Source organism: Schistocerca gregaria, unplaced genomic scaffold, assembly GCF_023897955.1.
Source record: "Schistocerca gregaria isolate iqSchGreg1 unplaced genomic scaffold, iqSchGreg1.2 ptg000178l, whole genome shotgun sequence".
NCBI lineage: Eukaryota > Metazoa > Arthropoda > Insecta > Orthoptera > Acrididae > Schistocerca > Schistocerca gregaria.
The window spans coordinates 18,770,202-18,775,538 of record NW_026061728.1 but is presented as its reverse complement, the minus strand read 5'-3'; the positions used below and the strand labels follow the sequence as shown (position 1 = coordinate 18,775,538).

Here is a 5,337-nt window from a genome sequence, read left to right as displayed (position 1 = left end):
GAACCGCTCGGCCACATAGGCCGGTCTACCATGTATTCTAGAGAAGCTGCCCGGTCGTCAGTGGCGCCTGTTCTTTCGAGAACAGTTACTATCTTCATATATATGGTTAAACGTTACCCAGCCATTGACCTTCGTCTGTGCGAATGCGCACAGATTGCCCGAAATCTTACGGGAATCGTCACCTTAGTGTGGGCCAGTATTGAGTGGATGGGCAAACACCTATTACGTACATTACGTTTGTGGATTGTGGCCGGTTGGAAATGTGAGTCTCACGGGAAGCGTGTAAGGGATAAATGCCTGCAGTCGCGGTATTCATCTGTGTCCTCGGTGGCTCAAATGGATAGAGCGTCTGCCATGTAAGCAGGAGATCCCGGGTTCGAGTCCCGGTCGGGGCACACATTTTCAGCTGTCCCCATCGAAGTGTATCAACAACACCTGTCGGCAGCTGAGGGTTTCAATTAACTATCAATTGTGAAGGGGATTCGAAGAACCCTTTGCCAGGCACTTAAATGTGATTTGCAGAGTATCCATATAGATGTAGATCAAAGCTCGTCCCGTGACGCACGTCCACAAAATGATTCATACTGCAAACAAACTCGCCGATAACACTGACGAATAACGAGTGCTGCATATCCAGGTTAGACAGATCGGCTTTTCCTGCCAAGAAGAACAGGGAGTTGCTATCTAGGAACAATTCCAGCCAGAGGAAGGGTTGAAAAGTGCTCCTTGGATTGCACACTAAACGTAAATAACGAAAATGCATTTTTGGTAAAAATTGGACAAAGCATACTCCTGTGCTCTCCGTATTGCATTAGCCGTTTTGAATATTGAAAATCTTACTGCAGATTCGTGTTCAGCGACATTAAAAATATACATGTAACCCTCAGTTCATGCAAATCGAAGTAATAATATAACTAAAAGGTTTCCCTAGACGTTGAACTTTTTTTTTTTTTTTTTTTTTTTGGAGAAACAATTTTCTCAGAACGGCATGCAGCATTAACTAAAAATGGTTCAATCTCTTAACTTCTACCTCTGACCCAGAAAAGTAAACACTTTTCTTAGGAGCTTATACCTATAATATATGACACTGATTAATATTAAGTAATTTTTGTGAAGGCATAAGGAGTGAAATAAACCACCCAAAAAATCGAACTCAGAGTTCGAATTAGTACCGTATCGTTAAATTTACGGTTGTTTCATTGCGGTTAGGTATGCGCTCCCATAAATTTTATGTAATATCGACTGATGTTTTCCATTTTCAATTTCAGAGAAGTAATTTAGTATCAACTGATGTCATCCATTTTTGATTTCAGGTAACATCTGAGAGGCCACACTGCACGCAGTCCGCGTGATCAAATCATAATTGCGGGCGCCATTTTTTTTTACTGAAAATCTAAAATGAAGCTCATAGTATGATCACTCGTAACTCCCAAACAGATCCTTCAAGTGTATTTTCACTGTCTCAAAAAAAATATATAACATTTTTTGCTCATTTGAATGAGAACCTGGCCGTAACGCCGGAATATAGTCACGAGATTTTTTTCGGAGACGCTGTACGTTCGCGAGAAGAATTTCGTTCTGCGCGTGTCGATGGACGTTCTACAGATATTACTGTTTGTGTGTTTGTGTGTGTACTACTCAGTCGTGCCATTCGAGTGTACATCTTTGCATAGTTTTCCTTTGACGGTGTAAACAGTGTTCGGCTCAGTTGCTAACTGGCCAGTTGAGTGGTTCCGAAGTTGTCGGATGTGCGGTGCGTTCTGTTTGCTAGGATAACAACAGACTGGCGTGGTGCGATGGCAGAAGCAGACACTGAAGGAGCTAGCTGCTGGGACGCCAGCGAACAATTTATGCCAAGTAAGACGAAGAGAACTATTCTAAAATTACGAGCCGCCTCAATAGTGTTTATCATTAGTAAATCTTGTAGTTGAGACTGCCACCAATCTACAATAACTGACATTTTTGCCTAGAGAGAGATTAGCGAGAAATACAGGATATCCCCCACACACTGAAATTTTGGTTGTGATGACAGGCCTATGGGCAGTGTAGCCCGAGATCTAAGTTAGGTTGGAAGGGGGTAATTTGATTGAGAGATGTTTACGCCAACGATTATTAATGCCGAGTAAACGTTGTGTAAGCAGATTTCCCTGTAGCGTAGCCTAGTGTTTCCGTCCGCGCCATGTTTAACACACTTTCTCTGGCTGTGTACAAAAGTCGCACAACAGCGACGAAAACTACGTTTCTGGTGGGGGGACGGGAGAGTTCCCTATGTAACTTTCACTACAAATTTTAGTAACCGCCGAAACTAGCCGAATTAGAAGCGTAATTTTAACTATATTTCCGTTTGTGGGAAAATAGTGGTTCTCCTCTTTCGGCAGCAACTATAATATGTAGGCGACTTATTAGTTTCTTTTTAAAAAAAAAAAAAAAACTCTGAATCATGATCTCAGTAGACGCAGTGCTTTTTACGTTGCTTGATCCGTGGTCGATAGTAAACAATGCAATGTATTGGTAAACTCTTTGAAGTGTGACGCGTGTTGCATAGACGGCGTCTGCAATGTTCGTAAGGCCAAGCTTGTATATATTCTGTGTCTGTTTAATTAAGGCGAGGAGGATAATGTTCAAGGAGCACTGCATTAGCAGTCTATGGAGAAATTGAGAATTTGGATCTGACGAACGGCATGCTCGGGCAGTTCGTGCTATTATGTTGACCACTGCGTAATTCGGACACAGTGATCATTGCCTCTCCCTAGTAACCAGGAGACTCGGGTGGTAATCCTGGTCTGGCACAAATTTTCAACAGTGCCTATTGTCAGATAATTTTATTAGTGGTCCGGTCTTAAATTGTGTTTTGTTCACGAAACGTCGTTTAGCTTTTTCATGGATAACAGCTTTGGAAAGCGTACAGTCTGTACAGGTTACATTGATAATCACACGTCGTTAGTCCAAGGCAACTACAGCTACATAGTTTTACCAAGAACTTCTTCGTAGGTAGTTTCCCTGTAGTGGTATTTTGTTTTAGTATTTATAGACTGTAGGCATGGATGAAATATGAAACACATATCCGAAGTTTCTGTTGATGCTGTAGATCCTGTTTTATCCGTGCTAGGGGCACAAACACTTCATCAAATACTGGAGGACACAATATGCCTCGAGATTTAGCAATTTTTCGTAATATAGGCCTAGCTTCGATATATTTTTCTCTAATTGTTGTTTGGATTTAATCTTAAAACACACTAACTTTTCCACCAGTTATTCTATATGTGGTTTCATCCCTTTCGTAGCATAGAGTTCCTAAACGGTCGATAATATTAATAATTTCCTTTCTCACTTTGATTTTCTGTAGAATCTCCTGTTTGTGGTTATTGCTAACCTGTTTCACATTCTCACTTTTATTATTTTTATTTTTCTAGTTTTGTGACTGGAAGCCAAATTTTCTTTGAATTCAGTCTTTAATTCTGAAACAGTTTCAGTTAAAGGTCAAGTGAAGATGGCGATCTATTTGAGGAGAATGGTTAGGAGATCTTTTATATTAGACGTACACAGGTCATTGAGATCCTTATCTATATAAAATTACCTCGAGTTTGATGTAGCCCATTCTCTTGTCATGATGTCGGCTGTATCGTAGCGTATTGTCTCGATTAGGTTGGAGATTTTGATTGAGAGTTGCAGAAGTCCACGAAAGTGATTACGAAGTCAAGACTATACTAACAGAACGATGTGTAGCGTAGACCAAAACGCTCTTTCTGTCCTTTTAAAATCTCTTTTAATTAAAAATAACTAAAGCTGCAAGATACAATTACAAAAACTGCTTTATGTAATACAGAAATCCCAGTCTATTGTTGTGTACGTACACTAATTTTTTGTCACCGAATATATATTTTTTACTCATTTGCTGGATTCCAGTTTCCCGCTTTTGTGGCGAAAACCCTTTCCCTGCGAAGGGCCCAATAGCATGTCGGTTATATTCGCGACTTTATCGACGATCAGTAATTTCATATAGTCTATCCACCGGCGTCATTGTTAACATCGAATATAGATTTAAGTATTAGGAAGGCCAATATGAACCTAACGCATGGGTAGGTCTAATGATGAATAAAAAAAAAATTCGAATGCGGGTTAGCTACTACAAGCAGCACAGTGAACGCGTTATTGTGGCCAAGATAGACATGAAGCCCACACCTACCATAATCTTAAAAGTAGTCCGCAGATGAGGAAGAAATTGATGAAATGTGTGATGAGATAAAAGAAATTATTCAGATAGTGAAGGGAGATAAAAATAGAATAGTGACAAGTGATTGGAATTTGATAGTAGAGAAATGAAGAAAAGGAAACGTAGTAGGTGAATATGGAATGGTGGTAAGAAATGAAAGAGGAAGCCGCCTGGTAGGTTTTTGCCCAGAGCATAACTTAATCATCGCTAACACTTGGTTCAAGAATCGTGAAAGAACGTTGTATACGTGGAAGAGACCTGGAGATACTGCAAGATTTTAGATAGATTATATAATGGTAAGAAACCAGGTATTAAATTGTAAGACATTTCCAGGAGCAAATGTGTACTCTGACCACAATCTATAGGTTATGAACTGTAGATTAAAACTGAAGAAACTGCAAAAATGTGGGAAATTAAGGAGATGGGACCTGGATAAACTGAAATAACCAGAGGTTGTACAGAGTTTCAGGGAGAGCATAAGGGAACAATTGATAGGAATGGGGGAATGAAATACAGTAGAAGAAGAATGGGTAGCCTTGAGGGATGAAGTAGTGAAGGCAGCAGAGGATCAAGTAGGCAAAAAGCCGAGGGCTAGTAGGAATCCTTGGGTAACAGAAGAAATATTGAATTCAATTGATGAAAGGAGAAAATATAAAAATGCAGTAAATGAAGCAGGCGAAAAGGAATACAAACGTCTCAAAAATTAGATCGACATGAAGTGCAAAGTGGCTAAGCAGGGATGGCTAGAGGACAAATGTAAGGATGTAGAGGCGAAAATCACCATGGGTAAGATAGACACCGCCTACAGGAAAATTAAAGTGACAGCATAGATCGAGGTGGTGGGATCACTCATGGGAAAATTCCTGCAGTAGTTGATGTTAGAGCTGTACCAGTCAGCTGATAGGTGTTCCTGCTTAAGGGAAGTCTCTCTAACCAAAGATCCACTTTTGACAAAGCTTAAGTATCTAAGTAATGAGAGAATTAGTATATTTCATCAAAATATACAAGATGTTAGAGATAAAGTTAGTGAACTGCTTATAGATGTTGACTCTGAAATTATTGGTATATTTGAGCACTTCTTAAATAAGGAGATAATTCAGAGGCTTCCTTTACCAGAATACAGG

At 39.9% G+C, this 5,337-nt stretch overlaps 1 non-coding gene across 1 annotated transcript; it reads left to right on the top strand.

Annotated features, from left to right (window-relative positions):
* Window positions 1-321: 321 nt before the first annotated feature.
* On the top strand, window positions 322-395 carry Trnat-ugu (transfer RNA threonine (anticodon UGU)). Its single transcript has one exon. It is a non-coding gene; the product is annotated as a tRNA-Thr (tRNA).
* Window positions 396-5,337: the final 4,942 nt, after the last annotated feature.